Here is a 17,357-nt window from a genome sequence, read left to right on the forward strand (position 1 = left end):
AGTAAACATACACATGTACACTTGCATGTGAAGCCAGGAGCCCTCTTTAATTGCTCCCCACCTTACACACTGAGGCAAGGTCTCTTGCTGACCCCAGGAGCCCATTCTGGCTAGTCTGGCTAGCCAGCTTACTCCAGGGTTTCCTTGTTCTTTGTTTCCATTGCAGGATTGCAGGGGTCACAGGCTTGCTACCTTGCCCTTCTGGCTTTTAAATGGATTCTGGGGGTGGGTGTGAATGCCAGTGCTCATAATCTTGGGGCAAGTGATTTACCTGCGGAACCATCACTCTAGCCCCTGATATTGTAATTAAAGTAATTATCGCAACAATATAATTTTTGCAAATAAAAAGCTATTTCTGACAGGTATGATGGTGAACACATTTAATTCTAGCACTCATGAGGCAAAGGCAAGAGTATTACTGAAATTCAAGAGCAGTCTGGTCTAAGCGTCCAAGACAGGGAGATATAGTGATATCCTTCCTTAATAACAGAAGATATTTCTTTATAGACATGATTTTTACTAATATTTGTAATATGAATTTATTATATCTATCTTATAGATTGACTTTGTACTTACAAAACAATTTAGAACTAAAAGAAACACTTGGCATGGATTCCTCAAACATGTTAAGTGTATGGAGTCAGAGCTAAAGAAGTAAATTGTCATGTGCCTCAAATTACTTTTCTATTTTAAATTCAAAGTGCCTAAAACATGAAATCCCCAGTCCTTCCCATCATTATTCCCTCAGACTCTCCATGTGTCCTAGTTAAGTTTACTATTGCTGTGATGGGACACCATGACCAAAAGCACCTCAGGGAGGAAAGGGCTTATTTGGATTGTATTCTCCATATCACAGTTCCATCATCGAAGAAAGACTGGACAGGAACTCAAACACAGCAGGAACCTGGAGGCAGGAGCTGAAGCAGAGACTATGGAGGGGTGCTGCTTAGTGGCTTGCTCTCTCTGGCTCAGGCTGCTTTCTTATAGAAACTAGGACCATCAGCCTAGGGTTGGCCCTGCCCAAATTATTAATTAAGAAAATGGCCCTATGCTTTCTGTCTACAGCTTGACCTTATGTAAGCATTTTCTTATTTGATTGCTGTTCTGGCCTCTCAGTCAGCTTGTATCAAGTTGACATAAAACTAGGCAGCACACTGTATATTTTGCAAGTCTTCTCACTGATTTCATATCTTAACAGCACACACCAAATACCTTTGACTGTTGTTTGCTAAAACTTTCATTCTGTGACTTTGGCCCTGTCAGTCCCCAACCAGTAAAGTCTCCCTAAATTCTATGCTTTTTAACATGGTTCCTTACATGGCCTCCCCGTTCTAGAATGTTTTAACTCTTAGGAATAAGGTACCAATCACACCCTGTTACTATATCATTTCATAACTATTTCTCTTGGCATAAAAAAAATCACCTACCTTATCATTAACACTTAGTCCCGCCTTGAATCACAATGACACTTTGAGAGCTTGTTGCACATGTAAATAATAAAGTAATAGACTAAAGAAAAGATAACTGCACAATAAAGGAATATGCAAATGACCAACTGAACCAACAACACAATAAATGAAATCCCTTGGCTTTGAGATGGCTTTTTTATTTCAGATTTATTTTTTTATCTTATGTGTATGAGTGTTTGCTTGCTTGCATGTATGTCTGTATAACATATATACATATGTGTATATATGTATACATATATATATATGTATACATATATATATATATATATATATATATATATATATGTTTTGGGTGCCTGAGGTCATCAGACAAGGGCATTGGATCCCTGGAACTGAAGTTATAGACAGTTGTGAGCGCCCATGTGGGTGCTGGGAACTGAACCCTGGTCCTCTGCAAGAGTAACAAGTCCTCTTATTCATGAGCCATCTCTCCAGCCCCAACATTGGTCTTATTAATCTGCTGGTGGGGGATAATTCTTTATTGGTGTCAGCAGTGTTTCTCACTCTACCCACTAAGTATCAGCTCCTTCACTCACCCAGCTGACTACAACAGCGAAAAATACCTCCAGACATTGGTTAATCTCCCCAGGGCCACCAGAACTCCTAAAGTAGATGGGCGAATGACCAGGTGCAGAGATTCAGGTATATAGTGTGAGTTAGAAATGTGTCTGCTTCTATCCGGTTCTTTTTCCGTTATGATTCAACTCTTAGTTTTCTCACAAAATATTCTTACATGAGGAAAAAAGTAAAATTCATAGAAGTATAATTAATAGGATATTTAAAAATAGCATCAGAACTAAAAATAAGCCCTAGTGCACCAATACCGTTTAAAAACACGGTTGGTCTGTAGGCAGATATTGTATGATACTCATTTGACCCTTTTTGAAATACATTACCAGCAGCTTTTGAAATTCTTTCCTAAATGCCACTTCATAGCGCCATCTTGTGGATCTTCTGAGAATTTACTAATTTCTGATTAAAATGGACAGTTATTTTTCCAGAAAATGAGTAAAGGCGAATATAGAAACTATGTTTTTGAAACTCAAACTTTGCTCCTTGAAATGTTCTTCTAAACTCCGAATTATGGATGCGGTGAAATTTGAGCTCAGGTTTGGTATTCAGCCAAGATTCAGCATTTAGCTTCCAACACGGCTTTTCTTTGGCCTGTGGAAAGTCAAATAAGCACCATCACGTCCCATTGTGTGAATTACCATTCTATACAGTGAGTGAAGCACGAGCATTCCAACAGGAAAGGTCATCCTGAGGCTGTTGATGCTTGAACACTTGTGAACACACAGAGAGAAAGGGAACTACAATGGACGACCTCGTGTGCTTGAAATACTGGAAAAGCAGTGTTAGGGAAGATGGTGAAATCTTATACTGTGAAAGAAACACAAAAATCTTTGTAGGGCTATAGCTGACAAAAGTACCTTCCTACTGCAGTATGTTCATCTTTGTTTAGTGATACTATTGTAAGACGTAATCGTGGGGCTGGAGGAATTGCCCAGTGGTTAAGTACACTTGCTGCTGTTGCAGAGGACCCAGGTTCAATTCTCAGCACCTACAGCAGGCAGCTCATGGCTAACTGCCTGTAACTCTGGGTCCAGGTGATCCAACACTACACCCACATGCATGGGTACCGGCATGCATGTGGTACACAGACATACATTCAGGCACTCACACACATACATAAAATAAAAACTCTGTATAAAAACATATTGTATCACACTTCCCATTTCTTACTTCCAGGAAGTTCATCCTATGACAGGGTCTAGCATCACCCTCAAAAATGCTGATCAAATCTTTTGTCATTTGACCTTTGGCCTAGTCCTGTCTTTGATACAGCTCTACTCTACATCTAAGAGGAAAATCAATGGAAAGGAGATGGTGTCAAACCTAAGAGCCTGGATGTATCTTCTTTTTTAAAGTGAATTTTACCTTTCTGACCAAAAAGAAAATATAGCTTACTAAATTCCATGCACATCAAACACTAAGGACAATATGGAAAGCCTATATGGGATTTCTGATACAGGAAAAACATGTCTCCTAACAAGTGTAATCCAAGCCTAATTACAGGGCTCAGTGGTTCAGAGAACAGGCTATGTTTCCAGAGGACCCGAGTTCAATTCCCAGCGCTCACAAGGCAGCTCACAATCATCCATACTCCAGTACCAAGGGAGGTGATGCCCATTTCTGGAAACTGCATGCATGTGGTGTAGATAGATAAGCAGGCAAAACATGTGCATATGTGAAATAATTGAAAAGTCTCTCCAGGCAAAAATGTTTGATTTAAATTCTATTTTGTTTTCTCACTCTGGTAGACAATCTCTTAATTTTCTCTGTGAGATAAACCAAACACAATACAAGAGAGCCAAATGCAAACAATTTTACAATTTTTTCCTGTTCATCTCTTTTATCCTTTCAAGCAGAATTATTAAGAACTGCTAAACAAGCCAGGCGTTGATGGCGCACGCCTTTAATCGGAAGGTAGAGGCAGGTGGATCTCTGTGAGTTCAAGGTCTACAGAATGATTCCAGAACAGCCAGAGCTGTTACACAGAGAAACCCTGTTTAGAATTAAAAAAACAAAAAAGAACCACTAAGCAGGTCCAAGCCCGAGGCATTTTCGAATCTAAGCTCTATAATTCTCTGAAGACAAGGCTCCTTTTCTTTAGGAACTGGCGAGAAAATTTTCTTTAAAAAGAGAGTGTGTTCCACGAGGATCATCACCCCATTGTTCTGACTTCATGGTGAACTATTTCATGTTACAAGGCAGTTGACTGTTTCTTCCATCGGTGTGGGTGAGAGCAGCTCCAGGGAGCAGATCTACTCGCTGTTGATGGTTACAGTATTTTCTTGTTCTGCCTAAGTCTCGCTGCCTCTGGAAGAAGACAAACACAGCTGTGAATAACTCGCTTTGGGTCTTTGAGTTCCACAGAGATGGTCCTGCTAGCTATAGCGGAAGGAACTTCAGACATCATGAAGCTGTATTTCTGTCCCAGCCTTTGACAACAGGGATGGATGGCCTTCAGGCTCTTTAATACTTGAGGTTTACTAGATTAAGATTCTGTGAACTGTACACTAGGGTAGGAACATAGCTTCACCTCAGTGTTTGATGATTTGAGTGGCATGTCTTACATAGTTCAGGGATCTAACAAGGTAGCCCTGCCCCTTCCTGGTGACCACAGGGAGAAGACTTATCTGTTAAGGTTTCCAACTTTCCCCTAATATTATTTTTTTTTCTCCCACATATCAGGAAGTATTCATCTCACTTGAAAATGCTTTCTTCAAGTAAATGAGGGTAGCTTCTAGTTCTGTTCTTTCCAGATGGAGGCTCTAATTCTCTGGAGCTTTTATAAAGACTGTAAACATTTAAACTTATTTAACAGCCCCAAAATCCAAATAGCAATGCTGGATCTCTTTATATGATGAGCTGCCTTTTTCCTTATTCACGGTAGCTATACCATTTGGATGAATCTGGAGGTCATATTTATTTGTGTTTTCCAATGGTTTTGATTTAGGTAGACAGTTTCCTTTTTAGCAGGACTGGTTTTTGACTATAGCTTTGAGAATAATGTTAACTATACCTTAAATGCCCAGACACAGAAGCCATCCTTGGGAAGGCTCCATGCTTTCTCTGGATTTCTTTTCAAGCTCTCTTTTTTCATTGTATTTAATCATACTATACTGAGGGCCTCAAAGCTTACTTTCGTACAGCAGAAAGGCCACTTGCCCACAAACAAGCCACCACAGCCTAGTAACTGAGTACTTTGATGGATCTAGGCATCTCCTGTTCCGAGGACTATACCTTCCATTTTTGAAGTAGATATGCTCAACAAAGGGATGCTGAAAATGTTTCAAACTAATGCAAGTGGACTCCCCTGTGTTACTGGGCTCAAATATGTTTTTACAATGATTGAAATGAAAAAGATGTTCAGTAATCAGTAGAATTGAAAGCAGTTAAGTGAGAGAGCTTTTTGAAAAGCTGGAAGTGTACAAAAGTTACCTTTTGAGAAACAATAAGAAGGTCGGTCCATCAGAGGCCAAGTCGGCTGGACGAGAGTGATGGTGATGTCACTCCCAACTGTGGCTAAGCTTGTGATTAACCTCAACCTCCCACCTCCTGAAACATGATACTAACTTTAAAACTGCAATACCGTGTGTCCTGAGTTGAGTATCTGCCGATATTGGGACAAAGGTGAATAGCCAATTAAGATCTGCATTTGTCAAGGGGTAAAGCCTAACCTCTGGACATATTATAATAAACATTGGAAATGTCAGCGGTGACATACTTTTATTATATTTTTAAAAAGTTATAGTATCAGGTATTTTTGGTTAAAAAAAGTAGCCAGAAAGATTTTGGAGATTAGATTTTATACCATTAGGATAGCTTTGTTAATTTTATTGGAGGTATGAATTTTAGTTTATGTCATTGATTGATGACAAGTTTATTGCTATTAACATTTCATGGAAAGCTTTTTCATATCATTGTGATTTTTCCATTAAACTTACATGCAATGTAATTTTATCATATTTAAAAATTAAGCCTATCTAAATTACTGATCCACTTTTAAAGTTTACTGAAGGAATGCTTTACAAAAGCATTTTCTGTACAAAATATTAAGAAGATATAATGCCTTGAAAAACCCCCACCATCTTTTCCCTTTTAATCCATGCTTCCTTTGGGGGGGAATCTTTGCCACTGTTTCTGCAAACTATTTTTGTTTGAAAATTTCAGGGTGGAATAGTTGTTTTAGATGAAGGAAACTGTATTTGCAATTACAGCTTTTACAGCAAAGAAAACCAAGAATTCACTTTGGCATCAATTTGACTCGAGATCAAAATTAGATTTCCTCTTCCTACAACATTTGAATCAGAAACCCCCTCTTTCTGGAAGTAGATCAGGTTGGTGGTGTCAGCTGCAAACTGCAAAATATGCTGCGTGAATTCTAGGGTTAAAGTATAATTTTAAGTAAGGAGCTAACTTAATTTCGACCTTATCTTTAAAGTTATTTTTCATCTCGGTACTGATGACATTTTTATACTTTAATTCAATAAAAACAGTGGTTTTCAAAACTTTCAGACTAACACGATTATAAGTTGAAATCCTTCATTTTCAAATCAGGCTTGGGGGTGGTGGTGGTCATGACGTTGGTAACTGCAAAGTAAAGTATTGGGGTCTATTATGCCGCAGAGCCCACCGGGTGGAAATGTATTCTAAGAGAGATAATTCTTGTTATTTTCCCTGCACGTAAAATTGTCTTTTTACAAGAAGGCTTTCATGGAAATATTCATAACTCGTTCTTAAGATGTCCTCTGAGTGAAAGAAAGAGTATGGGACTGGGTAGAAAAATCACTCCTTTACTCTGCTCAACTCTTATTTGAATGCATCCCTTTACTGACTGTGGCGTCTCAGGATCAATTGAGAATTCCAACTCATTTCACATTAGTTACTTAATATGTTAGGCTAATGTTTATTTATGAAGTCACAGATCACTGAGCTGCAAAGGTTCTGAAAAAAACCCTCTGAAGAGCAAAGAAAGTGATGTGTCCCAAAGTCAGGAGGTAGACATCAAGAGAAATAGAGAGTACTGAAAGAGGTGTTCAGCCAGAATCTAAAATTAACCTGACTTGTGATCAATAGACATGCAGACATTATAAACTGGTAAAGCATTTTTAGCAGACGGATTACTGAGGTGTGCTTTAGTATCTGATCACTTTTTCCCACTCCTTTCTTTGGCCTTCTTGTCTGAGGGAAAAGGTGTTTATGCTTTGTATTAAGAGAGTATTCACAGCCCCCTAGATTTCCCCCCAAGATTATTGTAAAACCTGGTACCAGTGATACTGTGTCAAGTTCCATCATAATTCATTGAAAAGCATTGACATTTTTTGTCATATGAACAACTTCCTTTTTAAAGAAAATATTAACAAATCACTTCCAAGAAGTGATATGCATTAGGCAGTACAAAGGTTTATGTACTGAGATCTTACCTGGAACAGTATTTGTTGACATTTTATTATGGAAACTCTCAAATGCAAAAACAGAAACAGTCACATAATAAACCCTGGGTGCTACTCTTCAAAAAGTACTAACGTGTGTGGCCAAATTTATTTCATCTGGTCATGTCTATGTTTTGCCCTTCCACTCACTCTGCCCTTCAAAGTGTGTCCTCAAAGTAAAGCTCAACTCTTGTATTCCACCCATGAGTTTCAAACGAGGTCTGTGAAATAAGCATGTCTGATCTTTGCATGACTTATGTCTGTTTTGGAAAAGTTTAAGTGACCCAAGTAGTCACGGTCAGAGAGCCATTTATCCTGGAAAATCTCACAGCCCTGGCTCCACTCTCTCAACTCTCTTTACATGTATAGCCACTGGTCTACGGTGTTACCTATGGATTATATATGGTTATACTACTTAAGACTTGGTTTACAAGGTGTCAAGGGAATCAGTACTTATAGTCGCTCTTTATTGTTCTTGAAATGGAATGGTAATCTAGTGTTGAACAAGTTAGACAAAAAGCCTACCCACCCCCACCCCTCAGCTTGTTGGCTAAAGTTGATATCAAGACTTTATTACATGGAAAAATACCTCTTCATTGCCTCTTCATATGGACATTTTGTTCTTGATCCTTCCTTTCCCCACTCCCGCCCCCATCTAGAAAACTATGTCTTCATCAAAAGACTATAGCATTGAACCAAAATACATAAAACAATAGTAAAAATTTTAAAGGCCACATATACATGTAGCTAACAAGTTTCATGCATCTTTCTTGCTACCTCGCCTCCCCAAACAATAGTCTCCCTGGTCCAGATTATTCCCGGTGGATACGAGAAAGTGCAAATGACCACAATTTCATCCCTAAACAAATTAACCATCCAAACTCATAGCATTGAGGACACAGTTTCTAAGTCAGATTACACGGAGGAAATAACCTACACACACCTATGTAAAACTACTGTATATATTGAGTAACCATAATGTATTATATTTGTATTATATTAAATGATTGTGTGAAACTAGCTTCCTATAAATCAGTCTTCAATTGAAAAACTTATGTTTAGAATTATGAAAAGATAACATTGTTTTGCAGAACCAAGTACTAACTCAAATATCTTTGAAAGCCACTGCAGCAATTTAACTTTTAGTTGCTTCAAATTTGGCTCTTCTAGAGACTTAATAGTAACAAATTCAATATTTAAGTCACATACTATATGCCATTAATGGAAAAATGTAAAACAAAATGTTGTTTTTAGGATGTATGAAGTTTCTTTTGTACTTTAAAAACTGGCTTTGCTGTTTATTTCCCCAATCAAAAACTTAAATTACAATGTCCTGTAATATAAAATATTTTCTGCCGTTGCTTTGTTGGCAGTTGAGAATATAAATGGTTTCTAATTTTAAAGATTCAAAGATTTAATAGCTAGATGAATTGTTTTGAAATTCCCATTAACTTTTTTTCAAATGATGAAAACCCACAACTCTGAGAAACTGACTATTATGGGGAAAAGGCCTTGATTTGTCATTGTACCCAAATATGAAAGCCTGCATTTTGTAAGCATAAAAATTACATTCCCTTCAAAAGATTTGCAAATTCTCATAAGCACATAGCTTAGAGAATGAGAAAGAGTGTAATTTGAAAAATTACAGATTTCATTGTTTTTTGATGTGTGAAACCTATAAACAAATATCAGGAGATTGTATTGCAAAACTGAAAATCTCTTGTTTAGTTTTGTAAGGGACGGTGCCCTATGTGGCTTACACAACCCCAACTTAAAAGAAAAATGCAGAGTAATGCAAAAGACACTCTAATCACTGCATCTAATTACAAAGAAGAACTCAGCTGAAATTGTAAGGATCCTTGGGCGGGTATGCGGTCTAGTGGTCAGAGCGTGGGGTTTCAAGTCAGTAGTCTAAATTTCTATTTTAAACACCGCTTTCAAATGTCTCCATAGCTTTAAGCGTGCCATTAACTTTATTTTTAAATTAGAACCAAAATCTGTTCCCAATAATTATAAAGCTGTTCTAAGATCCTCTAACATAGGGCGTCAGCCTAATAAAAAAAAAAAACTAAAAAGGAGGGACAGGTGATTCCCCAACTTTTAAAAACCAAACCAAACAAAACAAAACAGTCCTTGACACAAGACAAAACCAGCTGTTTTAGCGAGCTTTTTGCTCATAGGTAGGAGCACTGCTACACCCCTGCCCAGGCTCCAGCCCCTGCGCCATTATACAGCCCAGTCAGAGAACTAACAGTCCTTTGATGGGCTGGTGACTTCTTTCAATAGCTTCCCTCAGTTGTCCTTGCCTTTGAGGAAACAGCATCCCCACAGGAACAAAAGCTGCTCCTTTTATACTGCTTGTCATTGTCACTCGGTGGAACTTGTACTCCACAGCCCCATGCCTGCTTCGTGTCTTGCTTCTGTGTGGCATTTCTTAAGCGTCGGTCCAAGTGGAGTCTGACAAAGGGCCGAGTGTGTTTTCTTTAACCTATTGCCACGGTTCTAGGGATCCATGGAGTAAGTGACACAAATTCTAACTCGTCTGTACATCAGCTGTCACAGAACTTTTCACTGGGAATAATTAGCATTTGAATTTGGGGATATGACCCCTGTCTCTCCCCCCTATTCATTCTTTCCTCCTTCTCTCCTCTCCTTCCTCCCTACCCATTTACTTGCTTGATTCCAAGGTTTAAGTTCTCTGGATTTTTGAGTGTGATTCTTGTTTGGTTTTCAGCCAGTGTGTGATTTGCTGTTGGAATGGAGCATAAATTGAGAAACAAAGAGCAAAATCAGGAGTGGGGTGGGATATTACTACCCATTGCTCCTGGGGTTTTGTTTGTTTGTTTTGTTTTTCAGTAAAACATGGTCTTTAAAAACGCCAATTTATCAAGATAACGTGCATGCTGTAAAGGAAAACAGAGACCACGGCGGTAAAGGGAAACAGCTTAAGGACAGCTCCTGGTTTCCGTTTTCCTGATTGGAAATGCAGCCCAGAATACTTTGCAGAAGCACCTCGTGCACTATGAAATGGTCCCAATCTCAGGTGAGAAATCATAGAGGAGCGAATGGCTTTGTGTAGGAAGAAAATTGGAGATGGAGTTTTTCCCAAATTGCCCTCTGAGGAAAATAACCTCAGGACCCTGGTATGGTAGTTTGCAGGGGCCAATGTCAGTGCCTCTGGATTCCCAGGATAGTCGAATGTGAAAAGCAAGGAAAAGTAAAGTACTAAAAATTTAAAACTTGAAGACATGTTCATTTTCTTTAAAAACCTGGGCGTTAGGGTAAATATGGGTGTTTATTTAAAATGTAGAGACTTATTCTTACATGCAGTCTGCTGGAAATGCTTCTAAATTTCAAAAACATTGATAAGAAAGAGAAACGACTTGAACCTTGCTTTCTTATAGTTAATGAGACACTGAAACCCCGTTTGGGTTGTATATGTCTTCTGTTCCTTACCTCCCTGAAAAACAATGGAAACAAAAACACTCCTAGCAGAGAGGAAAAGGGAACCATTTGAAGTGTGGGGTAAGTAAGATGGGTCGTGTTTTAGATGGGGGCAATGCTGTTCCTCATTGCTTTCTTTAAATGCCTACTTCAGTGATGCGCCATAAGCCAGGCCTGGTTCCGCCAATATTTGGGAGTTCTAGAAGTCCCCATCGCCTGTGATTCACTACTCTGTGCCTCCAGCACCACAGCACAGTTTTCAAACCCCAGTCCTAGATCTGCTGGAGAATTTGTATATGGGTATGGCCGTGTGGCCTAGTGCAATAGCATCATCCCAAGGCTGACTGGAACATTATCCTTCTGCTTCCTTGATGATGTATCACTCACTCTTGAAATGTGCATCCTATTTTTGACATGTCAAAGCTATTTTCCAAAGATTGCCATGGAGTCAGAAACTATTATTTCAGCAATGAACTTCTGTTAGAGCCTTTTCGTTTTGTTTTGGGTTTCTTGTTTCTATGTTGTTTTATTTTGGTTTTGTTTGTTTCTGGCTTTATGAAACAGGGTTTCTCTGTTTAGCTCTGGCTGTCCTGAAACTTGCCATGTAGACCAGGCTGCCGTGTGCCACCACACCAGGCTTGGTTACACTTTAACTTTGAATAATTCTAATGCTACACTGCTAATCACAAAACAGGATTTTAATAACTGAGAACATATAAAATGGTTGTATACATACTCATTGCCATTAAAATATTTGCTCACTGACGTAAGCTTTAAAATGATGCCACACATAGCTCTATGAACTCTCACAATTGTTAATATTAAATATTAACATCGTTTTTAGTGAAAACGATGTTTTAGGATTAGGTTTATCAGTGAGAGATATAAAACCTCAAATTACAAAATTACAAAGCTTGAGTAGGTTAAGTTAGTTGTTTGTCCTATGAAATACAGAGAGCAGCAGCTAGCTGGGTACAATGTCACAAGCAACGTCAGCACTGTGGTAATAATAGCAGGAGGATGGGTATGTTCAGGGTAACAGTGGGCTGTATAGCCAGATCTTGTTTCAAAACAAGGCAAACTCAGAAAGTGGTTGAGTGCTGGTAGTACCAATTTACAAAATCTAAGGCTCATTTTACCACACTCAGTGTTTTCCTTTTAGCCCATGAGGTAAGTGTTTTCTCTAGATACAACTTTGTGTTCATACCAGGTAAAGTAAGGGGTGGGGGAGCATATCCCACCAGGAACTCTGAGCTACAGTTTTTATGACTACTATGCAATTGTGGTACTGTAACACAGTTAACATGGTCATAATTTTTAATTCTTTTGTCATTGCTCTTGATTTCCTACTGCAAAATGATAATTTTGGGAAAAGATAAAGATGTAACTCTTTTGGTAATATAAAAATGAACACATGTTAAAGATTTGATTTTACTTATCATATAAAGGACTTGGGCAGATGTTTTCAGCAGCTCAGAGGAGAAGGCAAACAGCAGAAATTGGAGAGTAGAGAAATGTTGAGACAAATTACAAATAAAACAAAATGGCTTTGTTAGAAGGGGTGGAGAAAATTAATGCAAGGTAAGGTAAAATTTCCATATCTAGCAGTTACCAACAATTAACAGAGTTGTAAAGTATCTTGGAGTCTATGAAGAGGCCTAGAATCTGAACTCAGAAGGGTGTGCAATACAGGATGCAGTTTTTCACTGAGCCATAATATTTTTTTTCTATAGTCTTCACCTTTGTGGCAAAAAGTAACCTCAAGAAACATCCTTGATTGAAAAACTAGATTGGTCTCATTATACTTGGCTTGATAATGTACATAGGTATAGTGAGATCACTGGGTTTCTATAAAGGCCTGTGTGCACACACATGTGTACCTGTGTGCATATGTGTGCATGCTTCACTTTTTTTCTGACAGTTCTCAAGACCAACCCTCCTACAGAACCTAGCCATTCAATTTCTACTTCATTATTCATTTAAGTGTCCCCCCACTCAGATGATGTGTGTGTGCACAGTGTGTGAATGTGGGAACACACACCACAGAGCAGCCATGGAGATGGGAGAGCAACACTGGGCATCATCAGCCCTTTCTTCCTTCTTGTCTGCAACTGGTACTTTTCACTGCTTACCTCTGTGTATACCACACCAGCTGCTACATGAGCTTACAGGAATTATGTCCCAGTCTCCATGTAAGAGCACTGGCATTACAGATTACCAAAGGCCATTTTTACATGAGTTCTGGGGGCTCACACTCAGATATTCACACTCATACTTTACCCACCAAGCCATCCCCCAAGCCCAGATCGCTCTATTCTCATGGCACATAGGTAGTAAGATTTCTTACCCTATCAGAAAGAAATCTTCTTTCCTTACCCACAATAGCAGGAATTCTATAAGCCAGGAGTCATGAGAGGCTGTTATCTTAGAAATCGGGTATCAAACCAAATTTTCAAAAGGATTTTTTAAGTGCCAGCACTGTAAGTCATTATTAGCTCCTTGAAAGTGTCTGATCATATATGATTAGATGAGTTCCTTCTTGATGATCTGTTGTTTAAACTGGACATTCCTACTGGGACTTTCCTCAAGTGTGAGGCAAATGTCAGACTGGACTGGCCTTTTCTCAGAGCTGAGAGATGAGTTCAGTGGGGTCCGGGACAGACAGTTATTTCAACTTCTTTTGTTTCTACCTTATGTTTCCCTCATCCTGTAGAAATGGACTACTCACAGCCTTTAACCCAGATTTCTCTCCACAGCTACCAAGTCAGATTTTAACATATAAAGTTGTCAAAAGTATTTACATGTGTACGGGAGTGTTTTGGCTACATGTATATTTCTTCACCATGTGTGTGTCTGGTGAGAAGAGGTGTTCTGATTGCCTGGAATTCAAATTTCGGGTACTTGTGATCTGCCATGTGGGTTCTGGAAACCAAACCTTCACATGAGCAATAAATGCTCTTAGTCAATCAGCCATCTCCCCAGCCTTCTGAACATTCATTATTGAGATGTTCCACCAAGAGTTCTAAACGCTAACCATCGCTCTGACTACTTGTTTCTGAGTTCTCACCTATGGGCACAATGCTTGTGTCACATTTCTGTTTGCTTCCCTGCTTAAAAATGTGTGTGTGTGTGTGTGTGTGTGTGTGTGTGTGTGTGTGTGTGTGGGTGTGTGTGTGTGTGTGTTGGGGGGCAGGGATACATGTGAGTGCCTGCAGAGGCCAGAGAGGGTGTCAGAGTTCCTGGAGCAGAAATTACAGGCACTCTGAAGAGCCCAGTTTGGATACTGGAATCCCAAATCTGGTCCTTTGCAGGAGCAGCAAGCACTCACAACCACTGAACCATCTCTCCAGCCTGTTTTCCTCTTCCTAACCTGTCTTTAGTTGGTTCAATTGTCAGGGCCTGAGTCAATGAGCTCCTTTCTCTCTTATATTGCAGTGAAAACAAAAATATCCAGGAAGATGTTTTAAAGGATCAGTCAGGGAAAACACCATCTAGGAACATTCTCATTTTAATTTACAAGAGTAGCATTACACCATCAGCAACATTCCAGACAAAAGCTGTAATCAATCCATCAGTCCATTCTGATCTCCATCATTGGTTCTTGTCCCACTGCAATCCCATCAACTTCCTGTCCAGAGCTTTGGGAATCTGATTCAGCACAGCAGTACAATGTGCTGACTTATAAAACAACTTAAAATTGTTCAACATTGTTTAAGCAATGCCACAAGAAGCCTGAGTCCCAAAACACCTGGCCCACTCCTCTCCTGGGGGATGTAAGATAGTCCTCGTTGAAGATGAAGCCTGCAATTGACTGTAAGAACTTTCATGGTGTCAGCTAGATACCAACTGAAGTTATCTGAGAAGAGGGAATCCCCACTGAGAAGATGTGGCTAACAGACTGGCCTACAGTCAAGCCTATGGGGCATTTTCTTGATTGATGATTGATACGTGTGGGGTAATTACAGACAGGAGGTCCTGGGTGCTATAAGAGAGTGGCCATACTTGTAACCACTTTGCTCCTCTGTCTTTCCCACCTCTCCATCACTTATCCATTCTTGTAGTGGTATTGGGAGCTGCGGTGTGTCACACAGTACATCCTTTTGCCTAAACAGCTTTACTTGCAAATGTTCATATCAAAGAGTCACTGGTCTGGTTCAAGGCCTCTGGCTTCTGGCACACCATCAATACTGAGCCCTCACTGAGACTTCTCTCTGTTATCCTGCTGTTGCCCTGAGTCATGTAGATCCTGCAGCTATAGTTCCACAGGACCTGTCCCTTCATGAACTCCAGAAGCTCATAGATGGGGTAGATGTTCGTGTGGGCCAACTCGAGGCCCTAGGTCTTAGACTGGATGGAAGCTGAGTAAGTCAGTTGCCACCCACAGGGTGGTCAGTGAAGGGTGGGGCCAATGAGCATAAATTCTTACAAAGGAAAAATATGACATAAGAATGATTATATAAATTATATAACATACCATAAATATATCCAAATATGAAGAATATAGCAAGAATGTATAAGAACATAGAGCTGTGTAGTAAGCCTAGAATAGATCTTAAAAAATATCAAACAATATTAGTGAAAGTCTATGGCTAAGGAATGTGTATTTCATGTGTGTATGTGTGTGTGTGTGTGTGTGCGTGTGTGTGTGTGTGTGAGAGAGAGAGAAAGAGAGAGAGAGAGAGAGAGAGGAAGGGAGAGAGAGATTTTTTACAAGCCTACACTTGTAAAACAGTGACCCAAAAGATGCTTGATTCAAATTAAAGATAAAACTGAGTTACAAGTTGAAAAATAGCTGAAACTATGACTAACAGCCTACACTCTGACCAATAACCTAAACTATACAATGCCCAGCAAAGTGATTCTAGTTGAAAGAAACATGGCACAGACTGTAGGAACTTCTCATAAAGCAACTCATGAAGTGTTTATATTAACTGTGGATGCAAACCATCTCTTCTGTTTTTGACAGCTGCTCTCACACAGCTTACTGACAGACACATGCTAAATGAACCTAGATATTTCTAGTGCCTCCCCTTACAAGGCAAAAAGTTGTGTTTTTGTTTTTTTGTTTTTTTTTTTTTTGTTTTGTTTTGTTTTCTGGAACTTTCTAGAGTACTTCAGAGACAGTTTCAAATGCAAAAGAAACTGTATAGAGAGCTGTGTTTTAGATGCTTTACACTTTGGACTCCATTGTGAGAATGTAAGATTTAACAACCAGAAGATTTTACTACTTAAGATAGACATCCATTCATCAGAGCTTAGTAATGTGTGTCCACTCATTTTTTAAAGTCACAGCAAAACATTTACAGCAATAATAGACGGGAACCTGCACTCTGATTCCAAGGAGAGACTTCCATTTTCTGAAATGATTCAGAACATAATAAAAATAACTAAGCTTACAAAGAACCAAGAAGGCCAAACCCTGTGTCTTTAGGTCAAAACTAGTCTTATTTTCCTTGACAAGTGGATAACAGAGAGCAGTGTTTCTCTGAAACTATTGCTCTTAGGGCCTCATTTACATATGCTAGTTATAACTTTCAGCCACAGACAATGAGGGGGAGGAGGCAGGCATGAATGCTGCTTATCAGCACTTGATGCTTTCAAGTTCTCAAACAAATGCAAGGCAGTGCTGTACAGCCGTGCTCCATACAACTCTCTCTCCTCCCTCCCCATCCCAACCTCTTCCTTCCTTTTTTACTTTGAAATAGAGCCCCATGTACCCAAGGCTAGCCTCAAACTCATTATGTAGCCGAGGATAACCATGAATTCCCCATTCTCCCGCCTCACCCTCTGAAGCCCTAGGATTACAGGTGTGCATCACCACACCCAACTACAGCTACTTAAGATAGCAAATCCCACTTTGCTGTCTCTGTGTAACATATAGAAACACGTAGAAAAAAGCATAATCTTTTTTTGTTGCTATAATTGTTATGCTTTATTCCTTCCTTGATAACTTCATAGATTCAGATACCAATGTTGGATTTTAAGAGTCATATCAGTCTCACATTTCCCCTGCAACTCCTCCCACCCCCCACACCCATTCACATCCTCCTTTCATGGCCCACTGGGTCCATTCAATGTGGTCCTTCCAGGCACAAGTGCAGGCCACCCATGGGAGCATGATATCCTAACAGGAACCACCTCCCTAAAAAAAGCCACATCACCGCTTCCCAGCAGCCTCAGCTGCCAGGGCTCCTCATCTAGGAGTAAGTTTGCAGCCCCTTCCTCCCTCATCTGTACTGCCCTTTTGACTGGTGCCAGTAAGCACAGCACCTGCCGGTTCATGTGCCACATTCTGATTATGTCCAGAAGACGTCATTCCTCAGCAATTTCCTAACCTCTGCTCTTATAATCTTTGCATCCCCTCTTCTGTTCCCTGAGCCACATGGAAACAGAGAAAAATGGCACAATAATTGCTTTTTCAGTGTTTGATTATCTAAGTTGGGCC

The sequence above is a fragment of the Phodopus roborovskii genome, unplaced genomic scaffold (assembly GCF_943737965.1).
Source record: "Phodopus roborovskii unplaced genomic scaffold, PHOROB, whole genome shotgun sequence".
Taxonomy (NCBI): Eukaryota; Metazoa; Chordata; class Mammalia; order Rodentia; family Cricetidae; genus Phodopus; species Phodopus roborovskii.